Source organism: Ptiloglossa arizonensis, chromosome 6 (assembly GCF_051014685.1).
Source record: "Ptiloglossa arizonensis isolate GNS036 chromosome 6, iyPtiAriz1_principal, whole genome shotgun sequence".
Taxonomy (NCBI): Eukaryota; Metazoa; Arthropoda; class Insecta; order Hymenoptera; family Colletidae; genus Ptiloglossa; species Ptiloglossa arizonensis.
In genome coordinates, this window is record NC_135053.1 from 16,647,949 (window position 1) to 16,665,087 (window position 17,139).

Consider the following 17,139-nt stretch of genomic DNA (forward strand, 5'->3'; position numbering starts at 1 on the left):
CCGAGCCGTAATCGAATATAATTGTCGAGACTCGACAACGAGACGATTTCGGTGCTGTCGGCGCACTCGATAACGTTAATGCAACACACCCCTCTTACACCTCTTTCTCCTCCTCCATCGGTGGCGTTGTTGTTACGGGTGTAGTGGTACGGTAAATTCGTTCATGGCGCAATTGCAACGCGCCGGTTAGTAATTTTCGTTAATTTTTATTAATTTTGTTAATTTTTATTAATTTTGTTACTTTTTGACAATTTTGTTAGTATTTGTTCTTTTTTGTGAATTTTGATACTTTTCGTCAATTTTCGTTAATTTTCGTTAATTTTGTTAATTTTGTAAGTTTCTTTTTAATTTTCATTAATTTTGTTAGTTTTTTTAAATTTTTGTCAATTTTCGTTAATTTTGTGAATTTTGTAAGTATTTTTTAAATTTTCATTAATTTTGTTAGTTTTTTTTAAATTTTTGTCAATTTTCGTTAATTTCATTAATTTTGTTAATTTTGTAAGTTTTTTTTTAATTTTCATTAATTTTGTTAGTTTTTTAAACTTTTGTCAATTTTCGTTAATTTTGTTAATTTTGTAAGTTTTTTTTTAATTTTCATTAATTTTTTTAGTTTTTTTACATTTTTGTCAATATTCCTTAATTTTGTTAATTTCGTTCGTGCAAGTTGCACACGATTGTCCCTCGTAGGATTGTCTCGTTGATGAGAATGGGTATGATTGGTTGTCAGAGACGTGGATGCAAACATTGCTAGAAGGAGGGAGGAGTTTTGGTTTCTAATTTGAAATTTTTAAGTACAACTCGTTGTATGTTTAGTTGTTACGAATTTGTCGAGGAGATCGGTACGAGAGTTTTTTTTTTGAAAACCAATGATAGGTTGTTCAATAAGTTTTGTCGTTCGACAAAACTTATTGAACAGTATAGTAGTAGATTGTTCAGTAAGTTTTATCGAACGACAAAAATTATTAAACAACCTAATATATTCAATTCTCACGATTTTTGCGAGAAATTTATACAGGAGACTCTATTTTTTTACTCGAATTTTTTAAATACAGCGCGTCACAAATCGTTCAATTATTGTAACCTTCGCGCGGAAAATTGCTACGACAGCCTCCATTTTTTTTTTTTTTACTCCAAGTTTTTACATCGAGTTATAAATATTTAAATCACCGCCGTGTACTTTCGAATATTTTCATTGGCGTAGCTCGTAATTATCGTAAACATTGGAGTGTTCTAGTTCCCTTTTTGTTTTACTCGAAATTTTTTAATACAACGCGTTATAAATATTCATATATTACAACTTTCGATTGTTACAAGAATCTACATTCTTTATTCGAAATGTTTAAATCCACTCCATTCCAAATACACTTAAATATTACAACATTCGAAGATCGTTACAAAAATCTCAATCTTCTTGTTCGAAATATTTTTCACACACCACATTGTAAATAAACTCAAATATCACAACTGTTGGGTGAAAGATTGCTACTCAATCCTTCTTTTTTTTTTCATTTAAAATTTTCACATACAGTTATAAATACTTAGATATCACCGCGGTGTACTTTCGAATATTTTCATCATTCGCGTGGCTCGTAATTATCGTAAATATCCGAGTGTTCTCGTTCTCCTTGGAAACTAGCGTTGCGAGGTATCTCAGAATTACGAATCCGTAGGAAAATTGTGGACAATTTCCGTGAATTTGCATCGACGAGCACGATTCCGCTAACACCGAGTAACTCGAGGCGAACGACGCGAGAGAGACGGCTTTCCAAACCGACGCTTATTGACCGAGGTGAGACGCACGATGACGCTAGGAATATTATTACAGGGTACTGTAAACCGTAGATACCGTAATGAACGCACGACGTAAGACTCCTCGGACCTAAGCAAACTTAATGAGTCGAGTGGATGCGCAGTGACGTAACCAAGGGTGTGTATCGCGTGCCAAGTACTTGAATTTTTACTTGAATTTTTACTTGAATTTTTACTTGAATTTTTTAAATACAGCGCGTTACAAATTGTTCAATTATTGTAACCTTCGCGCGGAAAATTACTACGACAGCCTCCATTTTTTTTTTTTAGGCCCAGAATTTCAAGGGGCCCCGTGGCGTTGGTCGATTTTTATTCTTTGAACAGTACAGATTCTTCTCGTGTTAGAAAATAGTAATTTATCGGTTTTTTAGATTAATAGTAAGTAAGAAGTCTGGTAATTGTACAGAGGAAGCTATTATTTTAAATATTTACTGCTACTAGTCTTTTCTAATATTTTGTTTCAATAATGTCTTCACACTTGGGAAATAATTTACAAATAAGTCACTTAGGAAAGATATTCTGAATATTTATCACTTCACCTATTTTATAATATTTTATTCTGATCATGTTTGCATTCTGTCTTTGGGGTAAATACAGTCCGGTGATCCTTTTACTAAGAATGTTTTTAAACAAAATTTCGGTCCGATAGATTGTCGATAATTGGTTATTTGCACACGCTCTCCGGAAGGAAATACTCGAGAAATACTCAGAACACATTTCCTTCAATTGGACGTGCTTGCAATTTAGTTATTTTTCTCGGAAAATTAAACATAGTACTTCCATCTTTTCTGATATTATATTCCAAAAGTTTGATAATTCTCTCAGTCAAAAAATATTAAACAAAAATGTTTCCTTTCTTTGGTCGCTATTCTAAAAATGTACTCGAAGAATTAAAAATACTACTTCACCCTTTGCTGATATTATATTCCAAAAGTTTAATAATTCGCCCGGTCAGAAATATTAAAAAAATAAAAATTTCCTTCCACTTATTGCTATCCAAAAAATGTTCTCCAAGAATTAAAAATACTACTTCAACCTTTTCTTTCGTTGCTATTCAAAAAGTGTTCTCGAAAAATTAAAAATACTACTTCCTCTTTTTTTTATAATATATTTCAAAAGTTCGATAATTCTACCAGTCAGAAATATTAAAAAAAAATTTTTTTCCATTCATTGCTATCCAAAAAGTATTCTCCAAGAATTAAAAATACTACTTCACCCTTTCCTTTCGTTGCTATTCAAAAAGTGTTCTCAAAAAATTAAAAATACTACCTCCCCTTTTCTGATATTATATTCCAAAAGTTCGATAATTCTACCGGTCAGAAAAATTAAAAAGAAAAAAAATTTCCTTCCATTCTTACTATCAAAAAAATATTCTCGAATTAAAAATGCTACTATCCCCTTTTCTGATATTATATTCCAAAAGTTCGATAATTCTCCCAGTCAGAAATATTAAAAAAAAAATTTCCTTCCATTCATTGTTATTTAAAAAATATTCTCTAATTAAAAATAGTTCCTCCCCTTTTTTAATATTATATTCCAAAAGTTCGATAATTCTCCCAGTCAGAAATATTAAAAAAAAAATTTCCTTCCATTCATTGTTATTTAAAAAATATTCTCTAATTAAAAATAGTTCCTCCCCTTTTTTAATATTATATTCCAAAAGTTCGATAATTCTCCCAGTCAGAAATATTAAAAAAAAAAAAAATTTTCCAATTCATCGCTATCCAAAAAATATTCCCAAATTAAAAACACTACCTCCCTTTTCTAATATTATATTCCAAAAATTGGATAATTCACCCGTTCAGAAATATCAAAAAGCAAAAATTTTCCGTCCATTGGTCGCTATTCGGAAACCATAAGCGCAAGGTCCGGGAATCCCCGGTTACGGCACTGCGGATAACCGCGTCCGATAACTGGCGTCCGAGCGAAGTCGCGTACTCGCGACGGCCGGTCGTCGTCGAGGCGTCGTACGTCCGTGTTCCCCCGCGTGCTCTCGCGAACCGACGTCGTTGAAATGGAGAACGTCGTACCGCGTAAAACTGGAACGTTTCCACTCGATCGGGGGAAAGTACACCGCGTGGTAGGCGTTCGATACATATTTCGCGAGCCCGCGAGATGTTTTCGCGGTGCACGCGTGTGCCTCTCTCTCTCTCTCTCTTTCTTTCATACGCGTACACTCTCTCTCGCGTTCTCGTTCTCCGTCTCGCTCGCACTCTCGCGTAGGCCACCGCTGCGTTACTCCGGCACGCTCTCTCGCGAGCCCGCGCCGCGGTTCAATGTCGTCAGAAGCAGTCAACAACAATGTGTAACCGCTAAAAATACTCTCTCCCTTTCCTCTCGGGTGTCCCCCGGCTTCCTCCGTGCTCAGTGCCCGTTCATGACTTTTCTTCGTCTCCTTGTTTCTTTCTTCGCGTCAACCCCGCTTTGAATAAACGGCTGCGTGCAGTAACGGTTTCCTCTCTCGAGGAACCTCTCTCTCTTGGTCTCTGTCTCTTTCTCTGAACCACGGAGCTTTTCTATTTCTCTTTTTTTTTTCTTTTCGCACCAGTCGTACTTTTTCACCACAACGCGCAACAAAAATCATTCATTTCTGCGTCGTCATCGCGTCGCTATTCTCATCGAAATTATCATGTTTGCACCTCGACGCGGGACCGACGATCGTCCGCGGCGCGGCACGGTGGCGTTCCGCGAACGTAAGCACCAACGTCATCGCGCGTTTATGTCACAATAATAAAGAGGTATCTGGCAGATAAGCAAGATTATTGCGAACGCGCGTCACCGGGGCTATCAATTCTTCTCGTTTATGTACCTACGTTCCGGTTAGTCTGATTCACGAGCGTGCACGAACCCGGGACCGAAATTCGTCGAGCCTGCCGCGGCGCATCGACAGCTGCCTGCTAGTATCCGCGAAAATTCGTGAATCATCGTGCACACACACACACAGTCGTACGTGGAAAATTGGCCGGTACGACCTTGCGACGTGACACAACGTCCGGTGCTGTTGCACCCGGGGGCGTACCCACGCCTCGAGTATCGAGTATCGCGTTACCAATCGAGTCTCGCGAACTCGTTGTATCACTTAATCTCGAGAAAATTCGTGAGTCATACCTCGGTTGACCACGCGCGCACTCCAATCGCCGTTTTCCACGGATTAGATCACCGTTTCGGTCGCGACCTGCGAGGTGCATCAACAGGTGACCGCTCGGTTCGTATCTCGGCTCGGTCAGTTGTCAAATTTTTTTTTTTTTTTCTTTTCTCTTAAATCTTTTAAAATTTTTGTCTTATCTCGACGGGCGTTATCGTCGACTCGAACGACTCGAAACGCCACTCGTCGCGACGGTACCGCGTCGAGAATCGCCAGTTTCGCGCGAGCTTCGCCGTGCATCGACGTTCCACCAGTTTCGCGGTTCGTTAAGGGATACACCTGACGGGATATCGGCGAGACAATCATCCGCGGATTATTGTACAAGGCGCTCGAGCGAATCTCAGGGGCGAAATCCTAGTCGAAGGAACGAGAGAGGTACGCGTTGGCAGCCAGGGTTGATCCGTGTCGACGACTCCTCCAAAGTCCCTCTTTGCACCGTTGTCGTCGTCGTCGTCGTCGACGGTAACTCGCGGTAAGTTGGTCCGCCGACTGGCTTAATTGCTAATTAATTCTAATTGATAATTCCCTCGATAGTGTTAGCCCGGGAAGTAATCTCAAAGCGTGTTTACGCGAAACTTCCGACGCGCAATCGCCGTCTCCACGGCTCCTGGGCGTCTCTCTATCTCGCTTCCCCTCTTGCGCCACCCTGGCGTCGTCGTCGTCGTCGTTTTCTTTGAGGCGTTGATTTTTCGACGCGAAAATTAACAGCTCGGTGCTCGTGTCGCCGCGTCCTGTGTACACGTTACAATTAACAGGGAATTTCACCGGTTCACCCTTCGGATCCATGGACGCGCGTCGATGGTTCAAATTACTCCTCGAGGACTCTACACACGATCGATATCTCGACTCGATAGCTTCTTGGTTTCTTCGATCCTGTGGGCTCTTTGAACACCGATGGTACACGCTGATATATTTTTCTTTGTTTTTTCTTCTTTTTTTTAATTCAAACACGGTGAGTGTTCTTTCTAATCAAAAGGTGTAACCAATTGCAACGTCACGAAATTAATTTCTTAGGTTTCTCGTTGTCCAGTATCATATGAGACACTATGTGTTCGATTAATAAATTCAGTCGAAATTGAAAATCAGTGTTTAGTCTTTTATTGTGCAATGTGTACCACAGATGGTGCACGATACAGTAGCTACAATATACTAGCCAATCGCTGGTGAACGATACATCGATTTTTGCTGGTGAATGATAAATCGATCTTCACTCGAAACGATACATAGATCTTCCCTCGAAACAATACATAGATCATTGTTCGAAACGATACATAGATCTTCCCTCGAAACATTCAAAAAACGAAAAACTGAAAAAAAACCGGTTCAGAGCGCGTCGATTACTTCGAAATGGACCATTTCTGACAAACTCGTGTACTGGTAGATCGATTCGGATATTTTCTGTCGACCATAACCGTGTTTTCCCCGAAAAGGAAAAGAGGGGCGTTTCCGCGGCCGTGAGAAACTTCACGCAGAAACGTTGCACGTAGTCGCGTGGAAAAATGAACAACGTAATACTTTATGCAACGGCAATGACAGAACGACGCCGTGCGGGCAGCGTGTGGCAAATATTTACCCACCGAGCGCGCTCGAAATCGCGGGCACGGTGAAACGCTCGCGAATCACGAAACCGGCGTTGCACCACGTGACGCGATCGCGTCGAACAATTACACCGATAGGTCTCGAGCAGTCCTGTTGTCGTCGGTGGTCGTCATGGGCGTCGCGTGTCTCGTATTTTTTTTTCTTTTTTTTTCGTATTTTGCCTCCCCTCGTCGCACCTGGAACGCACAAACAAACCGTCTTTGGTTGCGTTTGAGGTGCGAGGAAGCTGGACGTGCGAATGTCTCTCAAGACTTGATGATCTTGTGAGAATTAATTTTTTATTGCTTTTTTATTTTTACTAGCTGGAAGTACACACGTGATATTAACACGCAAGTCGATTAACGATGCGTTCAGTGGAAAATTTAAAATTAGTTTTACGGATTTTTTTTATTGTCGAATGGGAATTGATTTCTTAGGTTTGAAAATGAAAATCAAGTGTGTGGTTTTTTTTATCGTTCCATTGTACGTATGAGACACTGACTATGTATTTGATTAACATTGCGTTCAGTTGAAAATTGAAATTAATTTCTTAGGTTTTTTATCGTCCAAAAGTATCATGTTAGACATTACGCGTTCGATTGATAAATTTAGTTGAAAATGAAAATTAGTGTTTTTTTTTTTTATCGTCCAATGTATATATGAGACACTGACGATGTATTCGATTAACAGTGCATCTAGTTGAAAATTGAAATTAATTTCTTAGGTTTTTTATCGTCCAAAAGTACCATATGAGACACCACGCGTTCGGTTAATAAATTCAGTTGAAAATGAAAATCATTGATTCTTTTTTTTATCGTCCGAAGTACATATAAAACACTGACGATGTATTCGATTAACAATGCATCTCATTGAAAATTAAAATTAATTTCTTAGATTTTTTATCGTCCAAAAGTATCATGTTAGACATAACACGTTCGATTAATAATGCGAATCATTAATCATGCGTGAACATGAAAATTAGTGTTTGTTTTTTTTTATCGTCCGAAGTACATGTGACACTGACGACACATTCGATTAACAATGCGTCCAGTTGAAAATTAGTTCCATGGATTTTTTATCGTCCAAAGTACACCCGAGTACACCAAATACGTATTCGATTATCAATGTATCGACGATTATGCATACATCCGACTTTTCTGCGTACACGACAGATAAAGACTTCCACGTTTCGAACGTCAATCGTCAAACAAGATCTATTAGGCTTAAAATAAGTTTTCCTCGAAGCCTGTACGTTACGTTGAATCACACGTTCTCTATTGGGTTTGCATTCGGTAATTTGCAATGACCAGTATTTCTATATCGTTTCCTGTTTTCCACACGGTGCCAAGTCGACTTCGGTGTTTCGACTCTGCGCCACGTCACGCAACGTTATTCCCCTTCGAATCACGTCTCGTTGTTAAAATACAAGAATCTGTTCCCCGATTGTTGCCAAGAGTGCCATTTACACAAAGATTCGGTTCTCTTTTCCCCCTTTACAAAACCGTATAATCGTTCCATCTTCGCTTTTCATCGATCTGGATCCACACATTTTGTCTCTGTGGTAACTCTAAACCCATTTATCGTCGAATCGAGAAGACTGACATAAATATTGCTGCTTCGTCGCATCTATTCTAGAACCTCTCTGACAAAGGAACATTTCTTCAAAGTATTTACCACAAATTTTACACATTTCGGGCCAGGACTATATTATTCGACATAACCAAGAATACTAAGAATACTAAGAATACTAAGAATACTAAGAATACTAAGAATACTAAGAATACTAAGAATACTAAGAATATTAAGAATATTAAGAATACTAAGAATACTAAGAATACTAAGAATACTTGGAATACTTGGAATACTTGGAATACTTGGAATACTTGGAATATTTGGAATATTTGGAATATTTGGAATATTTGGAATATTTGGAATATTTGGAATATTTGGAATATTTGGAATATTTGGAATATTTGGAATATTTGGAATATTTGGAATATTTGGAATATTTGGAATACTTGGAATACATGGAATACTTGGAATACTAAGAATACTTGGAATACTAAGAATACTTGGAATACTAAGAACACTTGGAATACTAAGAATACTTGGAATACTAAGAATACTTGGAATACTAAGAATACTTGGAATACTAAGAATACTTGGAATACTAAGAACACTAAGAACACTAAGAACACTAGGAACACTTGGAATACTTGGAATACTTGGAATACTTGGAATACTAAAAAATACTAAGAATACTAAGAATACTAAGAATACTAAGAATACCAAGAATATCAAGAATGCCAAGAATACCAAGAATACTAAGAATACTAAGAACACTAAAAATACTAAGAATACTAAGGGTCTGCAAGCCGAGATCGATTCGTTTGTACAGTAACGTAAGATTCGCGATTACGATCGATGCATCTGCGAACCGAGCGAACTCGTGTATGAAAACAGCGTGAAATCGGGGCGAGGCTCTTTTCGTCCCCGAGTAAGTCCAGTAGACGTCGATGGTGGTTATCGGTGAGCGTCATCGTGTCGGTCGATCATCGAGTAACGGGCGTGACACACGGCCGGCACGTTGGATAGATCAATATGTCGTTGGAAATTTATTCGGCGATACGCGAGCGTGGTCGGTCGATTCAAAGGTTTCGCACCGAGACGGTACGTGGACGTTTAGCGAGGTAGCGTACCCGCGACGATGCAGCCGCTAATGAAATCGATCGTCGTGAATGAAACGGCCGCATCGTCGCGACGTCAACCGCCACGTGACAGTCGGGGCGCGTGTTCGTCGTTGTGGGTAACCCTCGAGGTCGTTAGGACGATAACGCGACGTTCGCGTGGACTTAACGTTTTCATCGCAGTGTCGAATCGCTGACGATGTGTCGTGCTACGCGCGACGTGGACACACATTCGAGAACGTTTTCTCTCGTCAATGGAGACTGTGTTTAATTGTGGTTGTCGAGGAGCCGTAATCGAGTTCTGGTTACCAACGGTGAGAAACATTTTCTGGAGTGACGAATAGTAGATAGTGTAGAATAGTAATAGTATAGTAGTATTGAACACGAATGCGTTGATTTGAGTTCTGAATGTACATTTTGAGTAGAAAGCGAGTGTTGATCGTTGTTTGGAAAGTAATTTCGTTTTCCAAAATGGAGAATATATAATTTAGTAAAATGTTTATACACTCTAAAAAAGTCGTTTCATTTTCATGAAAAACAAAAAAAAATGAAATGACTTTCCGAACAACCCAATAATTTCCACTGTGGAAGTGTTTCGCGCGAAAATTTTAGTCTCGAATGGACGCGCGGCTACGGTTGGACCCTGTGACGTCGGACACGTCATAGATCGCAGGGCGTGGATTCGCGAAACGATCGAGGTGGACACGCGATGGTACACGCGGAATCGAGCCGACCAACGATCCGTGTTTCCGTGTAGGTGTACGCGGGACGCGAACGTGACCGCGGTGTGTATTATCGCGAGCGCGCGTTACGACATCGGATACACACGGAGAGACGCCGAAACGGTGTCGCGCGATCTCTGGAATTCGTCCCGCGAGTGGAAGAAAGCTACGTACGCGTAGTCGCGTGTTCTCACGGGTGCCGCAGTCCACGGAGGCCACGAACAAATCTAATTGGTTACGAGAGCGTGTTGGTTACGGCTCGTTCCAGAAAACCGAGTGTAGGAGCGCGAGATATACCGGCGTGTGTGCGCCTGCGCGTGTGTCGGGGCCGCGTTGCGCGACGGTGCGCCGCGCAGCGCGCGCACGCACACACCGAGGAGTCGCCTCGAAACGTCGCATACCTACGCACACCGTGGCACCGGCTTGTCGCGCACACACCGCGTCGTACGCTATCTTCCTGTGTGTCCCTGCGCGTCGAGACGCTCGGATTATAAGGAATGTCGACGAACGGTGCTATTTCTGCCATCTCTATTCCGTAACAATCAGGGACGCACGGAGCGGAAACGCGCGCACGGCGATCGTCTTCGTAATCACGCGCGCTTTTACGCCGTTTCGCGGCGTACTCTTCGAATTCCCGAATCCTGCGTTCTTCGTTTCCGGATGTTCTCGATCGACGCAAAACGGATTCGTAACGCGACTAAGATACGATACTAAGACGGGATAACCTCTTCTCTCCGAGAAACGTTTCGCCGCGCGAGATCCCGCTCCGGGATGATGTACACCGTACGCACCGAATCGTTAACGACGACTTTCCTTTGGACGCGTTCAATGGCGTGCATTCGCAACGGAAACGGGGACCATGCGTAACAGCGTTAACAGTACCCCGCGCCCACGGATAATGTGATTTCCCGCATAGCTCGGAATTCGTTGCACCCGCGGCTTGCCGCGTTCCGTGGTAAACGCGCGCCACGAACGGACGAGAGTCGAGTCGCGCGTGTGTCGGGCCGGCCACGCGGCGGTGTTGTCGCGCGAACGCGATCGGTAATCGCGCGGCATCCTTCGGGACGGGTGGCCGTAAACGCGTTGGAATCGGTCCGCGATAACCGTGGCACGATGCGCAAGTTTTTACCATTTCTCTCTTTCCTTTCCTTTTCTTTCTTTCTCTTTCACCGTGCGCGGCCACATGCCCGTCACACGTGACACGGCTCGTATCGTTTGAATCCCGTCGACGACCTGCGTCGCATAATTTTTCCGTGTACGCGGCGGTCACGGAGAGAGCGGCACCAGCAGCAGCAGCAGCAGCAACGTTCGCCGCGTCGCGTTACGCTACTCTCGCTCCACCCTGTGGTGTAGCCTCGTACGCAAGCACGCACGCACGCACGCACGCACGCACGCACGCACGCACGCACGCAGGCAGGCACGACGGGGCTGCGTGTGCGTGCGCGTGTACCGCGGCTTTTATCGCGCACGCATACACGCGCACACACACTCGAACGGCCAGTACAGCGCCACCCTGAATACCGGATGTGACGACACTCGCGCACTTGGCCCGACGCACTCTTGAGATGTCTCCCCCCCCCCCCCCCCCCTTCTGGCTCTCGCTCGGTCCGTCTCGCTCTCCCTTTCTCTCTCTCTCTCTCTTGCTCGCTCGCTCGGTTTCTTCCTCCCTTTCCCGTCACCGTTCCCGACCCTGCCTGCCCCCCTCCCCCCGCTCTCGCGCGTCTCCCTCCGCCGTGACGGCGTACACTGCTCGGTACGCGAAAGGCCCTGCTCCCCCGTTACCCCCACCTCACCCGGTGCCTCCCCTCCTTAACAGGGCGCTATTTACCCTCGTAGTTCCGGCGACGGCCGAACGCGGCGCTGCCCGCTCTCTCGCTTCGCATCTCGTTCGGTGTTCTGGACGTGCACGGCGTCCGACTCGCGCCACCGCGCACAGTCCCACGCGGATCTTCGCGCGCGTCTGCCGCGAGTGTCATCGCGAATCGTGTCTTTGTCCGGTATTTCGCGATGTCTGTCTTCCGGTCGTGGAGAGTCGGTGCTGCGTACAAGTACGAGTACGAAGACAAGGACGAGCACGAGAACGAGCACGAGCACGAGAACGAACACGAGAACGAACACGAGAACAAGTACGAGTACGAGCACGAGCACGAGAACGTGAACGACGACGACGACGATGACAACGACGACGGGACAACGACAACGACACGATGACAATGTTCACGTTCACGGTTTCACGCGGACCGCGTGTGTACCCGCGCGATCACGGTGCGCCGAGATCTCGAGATGCCGCCGCGTGTGTGCCACCAACGAGCCGCCACTAGAGTGGGAAAGAGGCAAGGGGAGCGCGACAGACGGAGAGAGAAAACACACTCGCGGCCATTTTAACTGCGCCGTACGCTAACCCGGGCCACCCAGTGTGTAGTACGAGAGCCGGAGAGCCGCCGTGCCGCCGCCGCCGCCGCCGCCGTCGCTCTCTCCTTAAGGCTTAAACTGCGTCTCTCGCGTGCGCGCTTTGCTTCTGCGCACGCGACTCTCCGTACATGTTTTCTCACAAATGCGCGCGCGCGCTCGCTCGTTCGTTCGTACGTTCGTTCGTTCGCTGGTTCCGAACGCGCGTGTATTACGCGCCGCACACTTTCTCGTTTCCCTGCACCGCAGCCTGTTTCGCCATGCGTGCCATCTTTCGTTACGCTCGCACGTCGACCGTCTCGGCTACGGAGAGAATTGACAGCAACGGAGATGGATCGTCGATAGAGTGACACGGGCGAGTAGAAGCGGCACGCGAACGAACGGTCCCGACGCGACGCGAACCGTGGCGCTCGACCGATACGTTTGCTTGTTTTCCTCGCGACGGGAAGCGCGCGCCGATCGGCAACTGGTTCCGTGAGAATCGTGGATACGCGTCGTCTCGCGGCTCTCGCCAGGGGGAAACAACGCGCGGGAGAGTAACACGATCGCGGGATCCCTTGCGAAAGCAATCGCGGGAACCACAACAAAGAAACGGTCGGTCGGGATAGAGAGAATTTGTTCAGCCGGTAACAACGGACTTGACAGCGGCCGGGGTTACCCTACGATAACCCGTGCGGTAGAATCGGAACGCGACGGAATACAATTGAAAGTGCGCGAAGCTTGGAAATGGAATACGACCGACCTCTTGGGAACGATCGGAAACAGACCGATACGTGTCGACGTACGACATACGACGAACGACGACGACGACGAGGAGGTAGAGAGAAACAAACGGTTACTCGAGAATCGCGCGAGAAAACGGTCCGTGAATCTCGACCACGGCGCGTAACAACGGGAAAGTGGAAAAGGATCGAGAAACGTAAGTCGTACCGTACACGCACGGAAAGAGGTTAATAGACGACGCGCGCGCCAAGTGGGAATAAGGAAAGTTCGACGTCTGTGGAGCAGCGGCGGGACACGGAGAGGAAGAGAACTTATCGTGCGCGCGACGTAGGTACGAATGGAACGAAACCGCCGCGTGACTCGGAATCTGCGCAGTAAATCGCGTTCACGTGAACGCGGCGCCGGGAACGGGGCGCTCGTCACGAGGAAAGCTTCGAAACTCGACCGCGCGTCACGAGTAGATACCATCGTTCGTCTCGTTGCTCCCTGTTCGCTCTCTCGCGCTTATATACACTTCGTTCGTTCGTCGTTTTTACGCCGCGCTCTCACTCTCTCTCTCTCTCTCTCTCTCTCTCTCTCTCTCTCTCTCTCTCTCTCTCTCTGTCTCTCTCTCGGTTCCCCGTTCGTTCGTCCGTCCGTCCGTCTTTCGGTCCGTCGGTCGCGCAACGAAGCCCCTTCTGCGAATGAGACGTGGGTGACGTGGTGGCTTACGTAATGCCCCGACGATAAGACGGATAACGCCGCCGTCGCGCTTCGAACGGGCCACCGAAGCGGCGCCTCTATTTTCGAACGCGCGAGTCACCCGGTTTGCCTCGCCGTTGTAACGCCGCGCTTCGTGACACACCCGAAAATTTTTCCTGCACGATAAAAATGTCGCGGAGACCGATCCAAAAATACAACGCGATATTCACCGACGACTGGACGCTTCCCGAAAGATCGACGCGCGTCGAGTCCTATATACGCGCTCTCTCGCGCTCTCTCCCCCTCCCCTCATTTTCTCTGTCTCCGTCGCGCTCGGGCGTTCTCACTCGTCGTTCGTCGCGCGATGACACCCGATGGAATTCGTCGCGCGGACCTCGGTACGCGTAACCGCGCGACGATTCGCGGAGCGTTTCCCGACGCGTGCTCGGTCGAAACATCGGCGGCGGCACCGCCTACGGGACTCGCACGCAACCCGCGTTCGGTCGAATCGACGTGTCGTTCGTCCAATCGATCGTCGACGCGCGTTGTTCGCCAAGGTGAAACGAACCCGGAGTCGCGGCGGCGAGCCTTCGGTGAGAGTTCCTTTTCCAGCCCGGTGACCTCTGGCTAGCCAAGGACGCGCACGGCGTTCCAGGATGGCAAGGTCGGCTGGCTCTCCCAGCCGGAATGCGGAGTTTTCCTCGATAGAGGACGTGAAATTTATCGATCGTGTGTGCGCCGCGTGTCGCGCGTGTGTGTGTGTGTCCGCGCGTGCCTCTCTCTCTCTCTCGCTCTCTTTCTCTCTCCGTATACCCCCTCCTCGAAACCCCCTTCGTGACGATGTAACCGTCGAGCGACGAAACAACACCTACGATTCGCGCGTCGAGGGATATCGCGTCGTAATTGGCCACGTGGTGCCCTGACGTCCGAAATCTCAGCCACGTACGGCTCGATAACGCGCGCGCACGGCGGACGGAGAGAGACAGGGACAGAGAGAGAGAACGAAAGAAAGAAAGAAAGAAAGGGAGAAAGAGAGAAGCGGCGCGCGCTGTGGTGACTCATCGGCCGGCTATGCGAAACCGAATCGGTCTCTGCACGATATTAAAATCGTGCAACGTTTTGCAATTCACGCGGGACCGTGTACCGCGGTATGTATGTATGTATATATATATTTATTCATTTATTTATTTATTTATGTGTATACATATATATGCACACACACGCACATATATATATATACATCTATACTTTTGCCTCGTGTGCTCGAAGTTTCGTGGCGATAGATCCCGTTCGACGCCTATCGTTTCTATCGGAATTGGAGATGTCGCGTCAAAGGACTCGCTCGGCGTGTGTGGTCCACGCGGCCTCCACCTCCTCCACCTCCTCCACCTCCTCCACCTCCACCTCCTCCTTCGTCTTCTCATCCCCTCCCCGTCGGAATCTCGCGTTGAAAAATTCTTTTTTGGCGGTGACACACACGTACGTGCTCACACGACCGCCAGTACGATCGGCGTATCGAAAAGTTCACTTCGGTGAGATCGATGGAGGGGGGGACGAGCATCGACGGTGGTGGGGGCATCGCACTTCGCATGGTGGACGAGCAAGATGGCGGCCCGGGTTAAAGACACGTGAGAATCGCGTTGGCGCATCGCGCGACCCTGGAAAAATGGTTCGCGGTGGCACGTGCTCGGTATTAACCGTCCATGATTTTCATACCGGTTCGACGTTTCGTTTATTATTATTATTATTTTTTTTTTTTTCTTTCTTTCTTTCTTTCGTTCTTTCTTTTCGTTTGTGTCCACGGTCGAGAAGAACCGTGGTGGCGCGCACCGTTACGCTTGTGTGCTCTCCTCGATCGTTCGTTCGTTGGTTCGTTCGTTCTCACGGTGATCTACGATGTGTCTGACGTGCGTCGTTTTCAACGATTCGACACGGGAATCCCCGTTTGCGACGATCTCGGAACGAGCAACACCCTCAAAGGTAAGAAGACACACCAAGTTTGAGAAATTTCATTATCGTTTAAACGCTTCGTGGAACGGAGGCTCGGGTCTTTCGAGACCCGAGCGACGATTCAAGCCTTGCAAAGTTCGTTTCCACTAACGACGAGTAAGGAACTATTGTATTGGTTAAAATACGAATCGATGGTGCTTTCTCGTTATCTTCGATCGTATATTAACGGTATGGCATTAACAATTTTTTTTCTTATTTATGGATGACTTCGAAATTTGTTAAAAAGTAGAAATATTCTATAGTTGATTGGTGTACTTGTTGTTTTACACTGTTGTCAATAAAAGTTTATCAGTAGTGGAGTTGATTCTTTGCAGAGTAATTTGCATTTTGAAGTAATTTTGCAAAAGCGAAAACTTCGTTTTGTAAACTTTGCGCGTAAGATTCGTTAAAGAACTATTTTTCAATCGTCTCGTATGATTCAGATATCAATAATAGATTGTTCGATAAGTTTTGTCGTTCGATAAAACTTATTCAGCAAACTGGTACTATACTGTTCAATAAGCTAGTTAACTTAATTTTATCGATAAAGCTTATTGAGCAACCTGGTACTATACTGTTCAATAAGTTACTTAACTTTACTTTATCGAAGGATGAAGCTTATTGAACAACCTATTATTTACATCCGAATCGAACGAGATCGTTGAAGAATAATCGTTCGTCAACGAATCTTACACGCGAAACTTACAAAATAAAAATTTTCTTCTTTTGCAAAGTTACTTAAAAATGTTCGTAAATAATCAATCTCCAATACTGATAAATTATTACATACCATCGTTGACAATGCTGTAAAATAACAAGTGTACGTAAAGTATGTGTTTTAATAGCGTAATCCTTCCGAGCTCGTTTCGTTGGTACGAATGAACCTTTAAGGTATTCTTCCTAGTGAAATCGTGATAGTGAAAATCATGACACCAGCCGCCATGACACTGTACGTCAGTGTGGCGGTCGTTGTTGCGACAGGCTTGTTTTCGCGTCAGAACTGTCGTGATTTTTATCACTGTCACGACAATAACGAAATAGCGAAAATTTCCCAACGAATTTTATCGTTTCGATTCGAACGGATGTTAAAATAAGTTTATTGCAAAACCAACGAATATAAAACACGCAACTACGTAAAAATAGTCGAAAAAGCGTTACATAGTTACCATTACGTGAAAACGTACCATTAGGGACGATGAAGATGATGGTATATCAATATTTGTTGTTTTCGATGGGAAAAATAAGGAAAAACGTACGATCGCACGGCGAAAAAACGCTCTTTCCTGTTTTATTTGTTTTTCTCAGTTGTTGAGAAAAAGAATAGACACAGAAATTGTCTGTAAAATCGATTTTACAGACAATTTCGTTACCTTTGCGATCGTACAGCGAAGCTTTC

General features: G+C 45.4%; 1 protein-coding gene across 5 annotated transcripts in view; it reads left to right on the forward strand.

The window, feature by feature from the left end:
• The window catches only part of LOC143148497 (serine/threonine-protein phosphatase 4 regulatory subunit 1), a 261,332-nt gene that overhangs the window by 88,649 nt on the left and 155,544 nt on the right, over positions 1-17,139 (forward strand). The window contains exon 1 of one of the 5 annotated variants that reach the window (XM_076314888.1): positions 15,578-15,734. The exons of the other annotated variants lie outside the window; for them this stretch is intronic. The gene's annotated coding sequence lies outside the window, so the exon portion shown is untranslated. Of the gene's footprint in view, positions 1-15,577; positions 15,735-17,139 lie in introns of those variants that run through there. 5 annotated transcript variants of the gene reach the window in all.